Source organism: Triticum dicoccoides, chromosome 1A (assembly GCF_002162155.2).
Source record: "Triticum dicoccoides isolate Atlit2015 ecotype Zavitan chromosome 1A, WEW_v2.0, whole genome shotgun sequence".
In the NCBI taxonomy this organism is placed as follows: Eukaryota; Viridiplantae; Streptophyta; class Magnoliopsida; order Poales; family Poaceae; genus Triticum; species Triticum dicoccoides.
The window spans coordinates 492,330,332-492,347,097 of record NC_041380.1 but is presented as its reverse complement, the minus strand read 5'-3'; positions in this window follow the sequence as shown (position 1 = coordinate 492,347,097).

Below are 16,766 nucleotides of genomic sequence, written 5' to 3'. Positions count from 1 at the left end.
TTCATGCTATAATTGTATTATCCGGAAATCGTAATACATGTGTGAATACATAGACCACAATGTGTCCCTAGTGAGCCTCTAGTTGACTAGCTCGTTGATCAACAGATAGTCATGGTTTCCTGGCTATGGACATGGGGATGTCATTGATAACGAGATCACATCATTAGGAGAATGATGTGATGGACAAGACCCAAACCTAAGCATAGCACAAAGATCGTGTAGTTCATTTGCTAGAGCTTTTCTAATGTCAAGTATCATTTCCTTAGACCATGAGATTGTGCAACTCCTGGATACCGTAGGAGTGCTTTGGGTGTATCAAACGTCACAACGTAACTGGGTGGCTATAAAGGTGCACTACGGGCATCTCTGAAAGTGTCTGTTGGGTTGGCATGAATCGAGACTGGAATTTGTCACTCCGTATGACGGAGAGGTACCTCTTGGGCCCACTCGGTAATGCATCATCATAATGAGCTCAATGTGACCAAGGGGTTGGTCACAGGATCATGCATTACGGTACGAGTAAAGTGACTTGCCGGTAACGAGATTGAACAAGGTATTGGGATAGCCACGATCGAGTCTCGGGCAAGTAACGTACCGATCGACAAAGGGAATTGAATATGGGATTGATTAAGTCCTCGACATCGTGGTTCATCCGATGAGATCATCGAGGAGCATGTGGGAGCAAACATGGGTATCCAGATCCCGCTGTTGGTTATTGACCGGAGAGGCGTCTCGGTCATGTCTGCGTGTCTCCTGAACCCGTAGGGTCTACACACTTAAGGTTCGGTGACGCTAGGGTTGTAGAGATATTAGTATGCAGTAACCCGAAAGTTGTTTGGAGTCCCGGATGAGATCCCGGATGTCACGAGGAGTTCCGGAATGGTCCGGAGGTAAAGATTTATATATAGGAAGTCCAATTTCGGCCATCGGGAAAGTTTTGGGGGTCACCGGTATTGTACCGGGACCACCGGAAGGGTCCTGGGGGTTCACCAGATGAGGCCACCTATCCTGGAGGGCCCCATGGGCTGAAGTGGTGTGGGAACTAGCCCCTGGTGTGCTGGTGCGCCCCACCCAAGGGCCCAAGGCGCCTAGGGTTGGAAACCCTAGGGGGCCGTTGCCCCCCGAGGGGGCATGCGCCCCCCTGGTTGGAAACCCTAAGGGGGCCGTTGCCCCCAGGGGCCACCCCCCCTTTAGATGGGATCTCCAAGGGGGCATGCGCCCCCCTAGCCCCTATATATAGTGGAGGGGAGGGAGGGCAGCCGCACCTTTCTCTTGGCGCCTCCCTCTCCCTCCGTAACACCTCTCCTTCCCGCTTGTGCTTGGCGAAGCCCTGCCGGGATCCTGCTGCATCCACCACCATGCCGTCGTGCTACTGGATCTTCATCAACCTCTCCTTCCCCCTTGTTGGATGAAGAAGGAGGAGACGTCTTCCCAACCGTACGTGTGTTGAACTCGGAGGTGTTGTCCGTTCGGCACTTGGTCACCGGTGATTTGGATCACGGCGAGTACGACTCCATCATCACCGTTCACTTGAACGCTTCCACTCGCGATCTACAAGGGTATGTAGATGCACTCCTATTCCCCTCGTTGCTAGAATACTCCATAGATTCATCTTGGTGATGCGTAAAAAAATTTTAATTTCCGCTACGATCCCCAACAGTGGCATCATGAGCTAGGTCTATGCGTAGTTTCTATGCACGAGTAGAACACAAAATAGTTGTGGGCGTCGATATTGCCAATTATCTTGCCGTTACTAGTCTTATCTTGATTCAGCGGTATTGTGGGATGAAGCGGCCCGGACCAACTTTACACGTACGCTTACGTGAGACCGGTTCCACCGACTGACATGCACTAGTTATATAAGGTGGCTAGCGCGTGTCTGTCTCTCCCACTTTAGTCGGATCGGATTCGATGAACAAGGTCCTTATGAAGGGTAAATAGAAATTGGCAATTCACGTTGTGGTTTTGGCGTAGGTAAGAAACGTTCTTGCTAGAAACCTATAGCAGCCACGTAAAAACTTGCAACAACAATTAGAGCACGTCTAACTTATTTTTGCAGCAAGTGTTTTGTGATGTGATATGGCCAAAGGTTGTGATGAATGATGAATGATATATGTGATCTATGAGATTGATCATGTTCTTGTAATAGGAATCACGACTTGCATGTCGATGAGTATGACAACCGGCAGGAGCCATAGGAGTTGTCTTTATTTATTTATGACCTGCGTGTCAACATAAACGTCATGTAATTACTTTACTTTATTGCTAAAAGCGTTAGCCATAGTAGTAGAAGTAATAGATGACGAGACAACTTCAAGAAGACACGATGATGGAGATCATGATGATGGAGATCATGGTGTCATGCCGGTGACAACGATGATCATGGAGCCCCGAAGATGGAGATCAAAGGAGCAAATGATTGGCCATATCATGTCACTATTTGATTGCATGTGATGTTTATCATGTTTTACATCTTATTTTCTTAGAACGACGGTAGCTTAAATAAGATGATCCCTCGTAATAATTTCAAGAAAGTGTTTCCCCTAACTGTGCACCGTTGCGAAGATTCGTTGTTTCGAAGCACCACGTGATGATCGGGTGTGATAGATTCTAACGTTCGAATACAACGGGTGTAAGACAGATTTACACACGCAATACACTTAGGTTGACTTGACGAGCCTAACATGTACAGACATGGCCTGGGAACACAGAAGACCGAAAGGTCGAGCATGAGTCGCATAGAAGATACGATCAATATGAAGATGTTCATCGATGTTGACTAGTCCGTCTCACGTGATGATCGGACACGGCCTAGTTAACTCGGATCATGTTATACTTAGATGACTGGAGGGATGTCTATCTGAGTGGGAGTTCATTTAATAATTTGATTAGATGAACTTAATTATCATGAACTTAGTCTAAAATCTTTACAATATGTCTTGTAGATCAAATGGCCCACGTTGTCCTCAACTTCAACGCGTTCCTAGAGAAAACCAAGTTGAAAGACGATGGCAGCAACTATACGGACTGGGTCCGGAACCTGAGGATCATCCTCATAGCTGCCAAGAAAGATTATGTCCTAGAAGCACCGCTAGGTGACACACCCGTCCCACAGAACCAAGACGTTATGAACGCTTGGCAGACACATGCTGATGATTACTCCCTCGTGCAATGCGGCATGCTTTACAGCTTAGAACCGAGGCTCCAAAAGCGTTTTGAGAGACACGGAGCATATGAGATGTTCGAAGAGCTGAAAATGGTTTTTCAAGCTCATGCCCGGGTGAAGTCTCCGACAAGTTCTTCAGCTGTAAGATGGAGGAAAATAGTTCTGTCAGCGAGCACATACTCAAAATGTCTGGGTTGCATAACCGCTTGACTCAGCTGGGAGTTAATCTCCCGGATGACGCGGTCATTGACAGAATCCTTCAGTCGCTTCCACCGAGCTACAAGAGCTTTGTGATGAACTTCAATATGCAGGGGATGGAAAAGACCATTCCTGAAGTATTTGCAATGCTGAAATCAGCAGAGGTAGAAGTCAAAAAGGAACATCAAGTGTTGATGGTGAATAAAACCACTAAGTTCAAGAAAGGCAAGGGTAAGAAGAACTTCAAGAAGGACGGCAAGGGAGTTGCCGCGCCCGGTAAGCAAGCTGCCGGGAAGAAGCCAAAGAATGGACCCAAGCCCGAGACTGAGTGTTTTTATTGCAAGGGAAGTGGTCATTGGAAGCAGAACTGCTCCAAATACTTAGCGGACAAGAAGGCCGGCAACACCAAAGGAATATGTGATATACATGTTATTGATGTGTACCTTACCAGCACTCGTAGTAGCTCCTGGGTATTTGATACCGGTGCGGTTGCTCATATTTGTAACTCAAAGCAGGAGCTGCGGAATAAGCGGAGACTGGCGAAGGACGAGGTGATGATGCGCGTCGGGAATGGTTCCAAGGTCGATGTGATCGCCGTCGGCACGCTACCTCTACATTTACCTACGGATTAGTTTTAAACCTCAATAATTGTTATTTAGTTCCAGCTTTGAGCATGAACATTGTATCAGGATCTCGTTTAATTCGAGATGGCTACTCATTTAAATCCGAGAATAATGGTTGTTCTATTTATATGAGAGATATGTTTTATGGTCATGCCCCGCTGGTGAATGGTTTATTCTTAATGAATCTCGAGCGTAATGTTACACATGTTTATAGTGTGAATACCAAAAGATGTAAAGTTGATAATGATAGTCCCACATACTTGTGGCACTGCCGCCTTGGTCACATAGGTGTTAAACGCATGAAGAAGCTCCATGCAGATGGACTTTTAGAGTCTCTTGATTACGAATCATTTGACATGTGCGAACCATGCCTCATGGGTAAAATGACCAATACTCCGTTCTCCGGAATAATGGAGCGAGCAACCAACTTATTGGAAATTATACATACTGATGTGTGCGGTCCAATGAGTGTTAAGGCTCGCGGTGGCTATCATTATGTTCTCACTCTCACTGATGACTTGAGTAGATATGGGTATGTCTACTTAATGAAACACAAGTCTGAGACCTTCGAAAAGTTCAAGGAATTTCAGAGTGAGGTTGAGAATCAACGTGACAGAAAAATAAAGTTCTTACGATTAGATTGTGGGGGAGAATATTTAAGTCACGAATTTGGCACACACTTAAGGAAATGTGGAATCGTTTCACAACTCATGCCGCCTAGAACACCTCAGCGTAACGGTGTGTCCGAACATCGTAATCGCACTCTATTGGATATGGTGCGATCTATGATGTCTCTTACCGATCTACCGCTCTCATTTTGGGGCTATGCTTTAGAGACTGCCGCATTCACTTTAAATAGGGCTCCGTCGAAATCCGTTGAGACGACACCGTATGAATTATGGTTTGGGAAGAAACCTAAGCTGTCGTTTCTAAAAGTTTAGGGATGCGATGCTTATCTCAAGAAACTTCAACCTGAAAAGCTCGAACCAAGTCGGAAAAATGCGTCTTCATAGGATACCATAAGGAAACCATTGGGTATACCTTCTACCTCAGATCCGAAGGCAAGATCTTCGTTGCCAAGAATGGATCCTTTCTAGAGAAGGAGTTTCTCTCGAAAGAAGTAAGTGGGAGGAAAGTAGAGCTTGATGAAGTACTGCCTCTTGAAGCAGAGAGTAGCGCAGCTCAGGAAAATGTTCCTGTGGTGCCTGCGCCGATTAGAGAGGAAGTTAATGATGATGATCAAGATACTTCGGATCAAGCTCCTACTGAACTTCGTAGGTCCACAAGGACACGTTCCGCACCAGAGTGGTACGGCAACCCTGTCTTGGAAATCATGTTGTTAGACAACAGTGAACCTTCGAACTATGAAGAAGCGATGGCGGGCCCAGATTCCGACAAATGGCTAGAAGTCATGAAATCTGAGATAGAATCCATGTATGAAAACAAAGTATGGACTTTGACTGACTTGCCCGGCGAGCCATAGAAAATAAATGGATCTTTAAGAAGAAGACAAACGCGGATGGTAATGTGACCATCTATAAGGCTCGACTTGTCGCTAAGGGTTATCGACAAGTTCAAGGGGTTGACTACGATGAGACTTTCTCACCCGTAGCGAAGCTGAAGTCCGTCTGAATCATGTTAGCAATTGCCGCATTCTATGATTATGAGATATGGCAAATGGACGTTAAAACGGCATTCCTTAACGGCTTTCTTAAGGAAGAATTGTATATGATGCAGCCGGAAGGTTTTGTCGATCCTAAGAATGCTAACAAGGTGTGCAAACTCCAGCGCTCAATCTATGGGCTGGTGCAAACATCTTGGAGTTGGAACATTCGCTTTGATGAGATGATCAAAGCGTTTGGGTTTATGCAGACTTATGGAGAAGCCTGCGTTTACAAGAAAGTGAGTGGGAGCTCTGTAGCATTTCTCATATTATATGTGGATGTCATACTGTTGATGGGAAATGATATAAAATTCTTGGAAAGCATAAAGGCCTATTTGAACAAGTGTTTTTCAATGAAGGACCTTGGAGAAGCTGCTTATATATTAGGCATCAAGATCTACAGAGATAGATCAAGACGCCTCATCGGTCTTTCACAAAGTACGTACCTTGACAAGATATTGAAGAAGTTCAATATGGATCAGTCCAAGAAGGGGTTCTTGCCTGTATTGCAAGGTGTGTGATTGAGCATGGCTCAATGCCCGACCACGGCAGAAGATATAAAAGAGACGAGTGTCATCCCCTATGCCTCAGCCATAGGGTCTATTATGTATGCCACGTTGTGTACCAGACCCGATGTAAACCTTGCCGTAAGTTTGGTAGGTAGGTACCAAAGTAATCCCGGTAAGGAACACTGGACAGCGGTCAAAAACATCCTGAAGTACCTGAAAAGGACCAAGGATATGTTTCTTGTTTATGGAGGTGCCGAAGAGCTCGTCGTAAAGGGTTACGTCGACGCCAGCTTCGACACAGATCTGGATGACTCTAAGTCACAAACCGGATACGTGTATATTTTGAATGGTGGGGCAGTAAGCTGGTGCAGTTGCAAGCAAAGCGTCGTGGCGGGATCTACATGTGAAGCAGAGTATATGGCGGCCTCGGAGGCAGCACAAGAAGCAGTCTGGATGAAGGAGTTCATTACCGACCTAGGAGTCATATCCAATGTGTCGGACCCAATGACTCTCTTCTGTGACAACACTGGAGCTATTGCCCTTGCGAAGGAGCCCAGGTTTCACAGGAAGACCAGGCATATCAAGCGTCGCTTCAACTCCATTCATGAAAGTGTTCAAAATGGAGATATAGAGATTTGTAAAGTACATACGTGTTGGAAATATGCCCTAGAGGCAATAATAAATTGATTATTATTATATTTCCTTGTTCATGATAATCGTTTATTATCCATGCTAGAATTGTATTGATAGGAAACTCAGATACATGTGTGGATACATAGACAACACCATGTCCCTAGTAAGCCTCTAGTTGACTAGCTCGTTAATCAATAGATGGTTACGGTTTCCTGACCATGGACATTGGATGTCGTTGATAACGGGATCACATCATTAGGAGAATGATGTGATGGACAAGACCCAATCCTAAGCCTAGCACAAGATCATGTAGTTCGTATGCTAAAGCTTTTCTAATGTCAAGTATCATTTCCTTAGACCATGAGATTGTGCAACTCCCGGATACCGTAGGAGTGCTTTGGGTGTGCCAAACGTCACAACGTAACTGGGTGGCTATAAAGGTACACTACGGGTATCTCTGAAAGTGTCTGTTGGGTTGGCACGAATCGAGATTGGGATTTTGTCACTCCGTGTAAACGGAGAGGTATCTCTGGGCCCACTCGGTAGGACATCATCATAATGTGCACAATGTGATCAAGGGGTTGATCACGGGATGATGTGTTACGGAACGAGTAAAGAGACTTGCCGGTAACGAGATTGAACAAGGTATCGGTATACCGACGATCGAATCTCGGGCAAGTACAATACCGCTAGACAAAGGGAATTGTATACGGGATTGATTGAGTCCTTGACATCGTGGTTCATCCGATGAGATCATCGTGGAACATGTGGGAGCCAACATGGGTATCCAGATCCCGCTGTTGGTTATTGACCGGAGAACATCTCGGTCATGACTACATGTCTCCCGAACCCGTAGGGTCTACACACTTAAGGTTCGATGACGCTAGGGTTATAAAGGAAGCTTGTATGTGGTTACCGAATGTTGTTCGGAGTCCCAGATGAGATCCCGGACGTCACGAGGAGTTCCGGAATGGTCCGGAGGTAAAGATTTATATATAGGAAGTCCTGTTTCGGCCATCGGGACAAGTTTCGGGGTCATCGGTATTGTACCGGGACCACCGGAAGGGTCCCGGGGGCCCACCGGGTGGGGCCACCTGCCCCGGGGGCCACATGGGCTGTAGGGGGTGCGCCTTGGCCTACATGGGCCAAGGGCACCAGCCCCTAGAGGCCCATGCGCCAAGATAAAGGAAAAAGGGGAGAGTCCTAAAGGGGGAAGGCACCTCCGAGGTGCCTTGGGGAGGATGGACTCCTCCCCCCTCCTTAGCCGCACCCCTTCCTTGGAGGAGGGGGCAAGGCTGCGCCTCCCCCCTCTCCCCTGCCCCTATATATAGTGGAGGGGAGGGAGGGCATCCATACCTGAGCCCTTGGCGCCTCCCTCCCTCCCGTGACACCTCCTCCTCTCCCGTAGGTGCTTGGCGAAGCCCTGCAGGATTGCCACGCTCCTCCATCACCACCACGCCGTTGTGCTGCTGCTGGATGGGGTCTTCCTCAACCTCTTCCTCTCTCCTTGCTGGATCAAGGCGTGGGAGACGTCGTCGAGCTGTACGTGTGTTGAACGCGGAGGTGCCGTCCGTTCGGCACTAGGATCATCGGTGATCTGAATCACGACGAGTACGACTCCATCAACCCCGTTCACTTGAACGCTTCCGCTTAGCGATCTACAAGGGTATGTAGATGCACTCCCCTTTCTACTCGTTGCTGGTCTCTCCATAGATAGATCTTGGTGTTACGTAGGAAAATTTTTGAATTTCTGCTACGTTCCCCAACAGTGGCATCATGAGCTAGGTCTATTGCGTAGATTCTTTGCACGAGTAGAACACAAAGTAGTTGTGGGCGTCGATATTGTTCAATATGCTTGCCGTTACTAGTCTTATCTTGATTCGGCGGCATCGTGGGATGAAGCGGCCCGGACCAACCTTACACGTACGCTTACGTGAGACCGGTTCCACCGACAAACATGCACTAGTTGCATAAGGTGGCTGGCGGGTGTCTGTCTCTCCCACTTTAGTCGGATCGGATTCGATGAAAAGGGTCCTTATGAAGGGTAAATAGCAATTGGCATAGCACGTTGTGGTTCATGCGTAGGTAAGAAACGTTCTTGCTAGAAACCCATAGCAGCCACGTAAAACATGCAAACAACAATTAGAGGACGTCTAACTTGTTTTTGCAGGGTATGCTATGTGATGTGATATGGCCAAAGGATGTGATGAATGATATATGTGATGTATGAGATTGATCATGTTCTTGTAATAGGAATCACGACTTGCATGTCGATGAGTATGACAACCGGCAGGAGCCATAGGAGTTGTCTTTATTTATTTGTGACCTGCGTGTCAACTTAAACGTCATGTAATTACTTTACTTTATTGCTAACCGTTAGCCATAGTAGTAGAAGTAATAGTTGGCGAGGCAACTTCATGAAGACACGATGATGGAGATCATGATGATGGAGATCATGGTGTCATGCCGGTGACGATGATGATCATGGAGCCCCGAAGATGGAGATCAAAAGGAGCAAAGTGATGATGGCCATATCATGTCACTATTTGATTGCATGTGATGTTTATCATGTTTATGCATCTTATTTGCTTAGAACGACGGTAGTTAATAAGATGATCCCTTACAACAATTTCAAGAAGTGTTCTCCCCTAACTGTGCACCGTTGCGACAGTTCGCTGTTTCAAAACATCACGTGATGATCGGGTGTTTTATTCAGACGTTCAAATACAACGGGTGTTGACGAGCCTAGCATGTACAGACATGGCCTCGGAACACACGTGAAACACTTAGGGTTAACTTGACGAGCCTAGCATGTACAGACATGGCCTCGGAACACGGAGACCGAAAGGTCGAGCATGAGTCGTATAGAAGATACGATCAACATGAAGATGTTCACCGATGATGACTAGTCCGTCTCACGTGATGATCGGACACGGCCTAGTTTGACTCGGATCATGTAATCACTTAGATGACTAGAGGGATGTCTATCTGAGTGGGAGTTCATAAGATGAACTTAATTATCCTGAACATAGTCAAAAGGATTTTGCAAATTATGTCGTAGCTCACGCTATAGTTCTACTGTTTAGATATGTTCCTAGAGAAAAATTAGTTGAAAGTTGATAGTAGCAATTATGCGGACTAGGTCCGTAAACTGAGGATTGTCCTCATTGCTTCATAGAAGGCTTATGTCCTTAATGCACCGCTCAGTGTGCTGAACCTCGAACGTTGTCTGTGGTTGTTGCGAACATCTGACATACACGTTTTGATAACTACGTGATAGTTCAGTTAAACGGTTTAGAGTTGAGGCACCAAAGACGTTTTTGAAACATCGCGAAACATATGAGATGTTTTGAGGGCTAAAATTGGGATTTCAGGCTCGTGCCCATGTCAAGAGGTATAAGACATCCGATGACTTTCTTAACCTGCAAACTAAGGAGAAAAGCTCAATTGTTGAGCTTGTGCTCAGATTGTCTGAGTACAACAATCATTTGAATCGAGTGGGAGTTGATCTTCCAGATAAGACAGTGATGGTTCTCCGAAGTCATTACCACCAAGCTGCTAGAGCTTTGTGATGAACTATAATATATCAGGGACATATATGATGATCCTTGAGATACTCGCGATGTTTGACACCGCGAAAGTAGAAATCAAGAAGGAGCATCAATTGTTGATGGTTGGTGAAACCACTAGTTTCAAGAAGGGCAAGGGCAAGAAGGGATACTTCATGAAACGGCAAATCAGCTGCTGCTCTAGTGAAGAAACCCAAGGTAAAACCCAAACCCGAGACTAAGTGCTTCTGTAATAAGGGGAACAACCACTAGAGCAGAATTACCCTAGATACTTGGTAGATGAGAAGGCTGGCAAGGTCGATAGAAGTATATTGGATATACATTGTGTTAATGTGTACTTTGCTAGTACTCCTAGTAGCACCAGGGTATTAGATACCGGTTCGGTTGCTAAGTGTTAGTAACTCGAAACAAAAGGCTACGGAATAAACGGAGACTAGCTAAAGGTGAGCTGACGATATGTGTTGGAAGTTTTTCCAAGCTTGATATGATCAAGCATCGCACGCTCCCTCTACCAAAGAGATTGGTGTTAAACCTAAATAATTGTTATTTGGTGTTTGCGTTAAGCATAGACATGATTGGATTACGTCTATCGCAATACGGTTATTCATTTAAGGAGAATAATGGTTACTCTGTTTATTTGAATAATACCTTCAATGGTCTTACACCTAAAATGAATGGTTTATTAAATCTCGATCGTAGTGATACACATGTTCATGCCAAAAGATAGTAATGATAGTACCACTTACTGGTGGCACTGCCATGTAAGTCATATTGGTTTAAAACGCATGAAGAAGCTCCATGTTGATGGATCTTTGGACTTACTCATTTTTGAAAAGTTTGAGACATGCGAACCATGTCTATTGGTGTATACGCATGAAGAAACTCCATGCAGATGGATCGTTTGGACTCACTTGATTTTGAATCACTTGGGACATGCAAATCATACCACATGGGCAAGATGACTGAAAATCCTCGTTTTCAGTAAGATGGAACAAGATAGCAACTTGTTGGAAGTAATACATTTTGATGTGTACAGTCCAATGAGTGCTGAGGCATGTAGTGGATATTGTTATGTTCTTACTTCACAGATAATTTGAGTGGATGTTGAGTACATTTACTTGATGAATCATGAGTCTGAATTATTGAAAGGTTCAAGTAATTTCAGAGTGAAGTAGAAGATCATTGTGACAAGAGGATAAAATGTCTATGATACGATCATAGAGATGAATATCTAAGTTATGAGTTTTGGCACACAATTAAGACATTGTGGAAAATGTTTCACAATTATACCGCCTGGAACACCATAGTGTGATGGTGTGTCCGAACATCATAGTTGCACCCTATTGGATATGGTGCGTACCATGATGTCTCTTATCGAATTACCACTATCGTTCATGGGTTAGGCATTAGAGACAACCACATTCACTTTAAATAGGGCACCACGTAATTCCGTTGAGATGACACCATATGAATTATGGTTTAGAGAAACCTAAGTTGTCGTTTCTTGAAAGTTTGGGGCTACGACGCTTATGTGAAAAAGTTTCAGGCTGATAAGCTAGAACCCAAAGCGGATAAATGCATCTTCATAGGACACCCAAAACAGTTGGGTATACCTCCTGTCTCAGATCCAAAAGCAATAAAGGATTGTTTCTTGAATCAGGTCCTTTCTCGAGGAAAGGTTTCTCTCGAAAGAATTGAGTGGGAGGATGGTGGAGACTTGATGAGGTTATTGAACCATCACTTCAACCAGTGTGTAGCAGGGCACAGGAAGTTGTTCCCGTGGCACCTACACCAATTGAAGTGGAAGCTTATGATAGTGATCATGAAACTTCAGATCAAGTCACTCCCGAACCTCGTGGGATGACAAGGATGCGTACTACTTCAGAGTGGTACGTAATCATGTCTTGGAAGTCATGTTGCTAGACAACAATGAACCTACGAGCTATGGAGAAGCGATGGTGGGCCCGGATTCCGATAAATGGCTCGAAACCATGTAATCCGAGAGAGGATCCATATATGAAAACAAAGTGTAGACTTTGGAAGAACTACTTGATGGTCGTAAGGCTGTTGAGTATAGATGGATTTTAAAAGGAAGACAGACAATGATGGTAAATGTCACCATTAAGAAAGCTCGACTTGTCATTAAGATGTTTTCTGACAAGTTCAAGGAGTTGACTGCGATGAGACTTTCTCACTCGTAGCGATGCTAAGAGTCTGTTGGAATTATATTAGCAATTACTGCATTATTTATGAAATCTTGCAGATAGGATGTCAAAACATTGTTTCCTCGACGATGCTTGAGGAAAGGTTGTATGTGATACAACCGGAAGGTTTTGTCTATCCTGAAATATGCTAATAAGTATGCAAAGCTCCAGCAATCCTTCTGAGGACTGGAGTGAGCATCTCGGAGTTGGAATGTATGCTTTGATGATGATCAAAGATTTTGGGTGTATACAAAGTTTATGAGAAACTTGTATTTCCAAAGAAGTGAGTGGGAGCACTATAGAATTTCTGATGAGTATATGTTGTTGACATATTAATGATCAGAAATGACGTAGAATTTCTGGAAAGCATATAGGGTTATTTGGAAAGTGTTTTCAATGGAAAACCTGGATTAAGCTACTTGAACATTGAGCATCAAGATCTATAAGGATAGATCAAAACGCTTAATAGTACTTTCAAATGAGCACATGCCTAGACGTGATCTTGAAGGTGTTCAAGATGGATCAGTCAAAGAAGGAGTTCTTGCCTGAGTTGTAAGGTATGAAGTTAAGACTTAAAGCTCGACCATGGCAGAATAGAGAGAAAGGACTAAGGTCGTCCCCTATGCATAAGATGTAGGCTCTACAGTATGCTATGCTGTGTACCGCACCTGAAGTGTGCCTTGCCATGAGTCAGTCAAGGGGTACAAGAGTGATCCAAGAATGGATCACAGGACAGCGGTCAAAGTTATCCTTAGTAACTAGTGGACTAAGGAATTTTTCTCAATTATGGAGGTGGTAAAAGAGTTCGTCGTAAAGGGTTACGTCGATGCAAGCTTAACACCTATCCGGATAGCTCTGAGTAGAGATACCGGATACGTATAATGGAGCAACAATTTAGAATAGCTCCAAGTAGAACAGTTATTTGGAATAGCTCCAAATAGAACGTGGTAGCTGCATCTAGGAGATGACATAGAGATTTGTAAAGCACACACGGATCTGAAAGGTTCAGACCCGTTGACTATAACCTCTCTCACAAGCATAACATGATCAAACCCAGAACTCATCGAGTGTTAATCACATGGTAAATGTGAACTAGATTATTGACTCTAGTAAACTCTTTGGGTGTTAGTCACATGGGGATGTGACCTTGAGTGTTAATCACATATCGATGTGAACTAGATTATTGACTCTAGTGCAAGTGGGAGACTGTTGGAAATATACCCTAGAGGCAATAATAAATTGATTATTATTATATTTCCTTGTTCATGATAATCGTTTATTATCCATGCTAGAATTGTATTGATAGGAAACTCAGATACATGTGTGGATACATAGACAACACCATGTCCCTAGTAAGCCTTTAGTTGACTAGCTCGTTAATCAATAGATGGTTACGGTTTCCTGACCATGGACATTGGATGTCGTTGATAACGGGATCACATCATTAGGAGAATGATGTGATGGACAAGACCCAATCCTAAGCCTAGCACAAGATCATGTAGTTCGTATGCTAAAGCTTTTCTAATGTCAAGTATCATTTCCTTAGACCATGAGATTGTGCAACTCCCGGATACCGTAGGAGTGCTTTGGGTGTGCCAAACGTCACAACGTAACTGGGTGGCTATAAAGGTACACTACGGGTATCTCTGAAAGTGTCTGTTGGGTTGGCACGAATCGAGATTGGGATTTTGTCACTCCGTGTAAACGGAGAGGTATCTCTGGGCCCACTCGGTAGGACATCATCATAATGTGCACAATGTGATCAAGGGGTTGATCACGGGATGATGTGTTACGGAACGAGTAAAGAGACTTGCCGGTAACGAGATTGAACAAGGTATCGGTATACCGACGATCGAATCTCGGGCAAGTACAATACCGCTAGACAAAGGGAATTGTATACGGGATTGATTGAGTCCTTGACATCGTGGTTCATCCGATGAGATCATCGTGGAACATGTGGGAGCCAACATGGGTATCCAGATCCCGCTGTTGGTTATTGACCGGAGAACATCTCGGTCATGACTACATGTCTCCCGAACCCGTAGGGTCTACACACTTAAGGTTCGATGACGCTAGGGTTATAAAGGAAGCTTGTATGTGGTTACCGAATGTTGTTCGGAGTCCCAGATGAGATCCCGGACGTCACGAGGAGTTCCGGAATGGTCCGGAGGTAAAGATTTATATATAGGAAGTCCTGTTTCGGCCATCGGGACAAGTTTCGGGGTCATCGGTATTGTACCGGGACCACCGGAAGGGTCCCGGGGGCCCACCGGGTGGGGCCACCTGCCCCGGGGGCCACATGGGCTGTAGGGGGTGCGCCTTGGCCTACATGGGCCAAGGGCACCAGCCCCTAGAGGCCCATGCGCCAAGATAAAGGAAAAAGGGGAGAGTCCTAAAGGGGGAAGGCACCTCCGAGGTGCCTTGGGGAGGATGGACTCCTCCCCCCTCCTTAGCCGCACCCCTTCCTTGGAGGAGGGGGCAAGGCTGCGCCTCCCCCCTCTCCCCTGCCCCTATATATAGTGGAGGGGAGGGAGGGCATCCATACCTGAGCCCTTGGCGCCTCCCTCCCTCCCGTGACACCTCCTCCTCTCCCGTAGGTGCTTGGCGAAGCCCTGCAGGATTGCCACGCTCCTCCATCACCACCACGCCGTTGTGCTGCTGCTGGATGGGGTCTTCCTCAACCTCTCCCTCTCTCCTTGCTGGATCAAGGCGTGGGAGACGTCGTCGAGCTGTACGTGTGTTGAACGCGGAGGTGCCGTCCGTTCGGCACTAGGATCATCGGTGATCTGAATCACGACGAGTACGACTCCATCAACCCCGTTCACTTGAACGCTTCCGCTTAGCGATCTACAAGGGTATGTAGATGCACTCCCCTTTCTACTCGTTGCTGGTCTCTCCATAGATAGATCTTGGTGTTACGTAGGAAATTTTTTGAATTTCTGCTACGTTCCCCAACAATACGGACCTGAATGTGGCAGATCCGTTGACTAAACCTCTCCCTAGAGCAAAACATGATCAACACCAAAATTCCATGGGTGTACGATTCATCACAATGTAACTAGACTATTGTCTCTAGTGCAAGTGGGAGACTGTTGGAAATATGCCCTAGAGGCAATAATAAAAGATTATTATATTTCCTTGTTCATGATAATTGTCTATTGTTCATGCTATAATTGTATTATCTGGAAATCGTAATACATGTGTGAATACATAGACCACAATGTGTCCCTAGTGAGCATCTAGTTGACTAGCTCGTTGATCAACAGATAATCATGGTTTCCTGGCTATGGACATGGGGATGTCATTGATAACGGGATCACATCATTAGGAGAATGATGTGATGGACAAGACCCAAACCTAAGCATAGCACAAAGATCATGTAGTTCGTTTGCTAGAGCTTTTCTAATGTCAAGTATCATTTCCTTAGACCATGAGATTGTGCAACTCCCGGATACCGTAGGAGTGCTTTGGGTATATCAAACGTCATAACATAATTGGGTGGCTATAAAGGTGCACTACGGGCATCTCTGAAAGTGTCTGTTGGGTTGGCACGAATCGAGACTGGGATTTGTCACTCCGTATGACGGAGAGGTATCTCTTGGGCCCACTCGGTAATGCATCATCATAATGAGCTCAATGTGACCAAGGGGTTGGTCACGGGATCATGCATTACGGTACGAGTAAAGTGACTTGCCGGTAACAAGATTGAACAAGGTATTGGGATACCGATGATCGAGTCTCGGGCAAGTAACGTACCGATTGACAAAGGGAATTGAATACGTGATTGATTAAGTCCTCGACATCGTGGTTCATCCGATGAGATCATCGAGGAGCATGTGGGAGCCAACATGGGTATCCAGATCCCAGTGTTGGTTATTGACCGGAGAGGCGTCTCGGTCATGTCTGCGTGTCTCCCGAACCCGTAGGGTCTACACACTTAAGGTTCGGTGACGCTAGGGTTGTAGAGATATTAGTATGCAGTAACCCGAAAGTTGTTCGGAGTCCCGGATAAGATCCCGGACGTCACGAGGAGTTCCGGAATGGTCCGGAGGTAAAGATTTATATATAGGAAGTCCAGTTTCGGCCATCGGGAAAGTTTCGGGGGTCACCGGTATTGTACCGGGACCACCGGAAGGGTCCCGGGGGTCCACCGGATGAGCCCACCTATCCCGAAGGGCTCCATGAGCTGAAGTGGCATGGG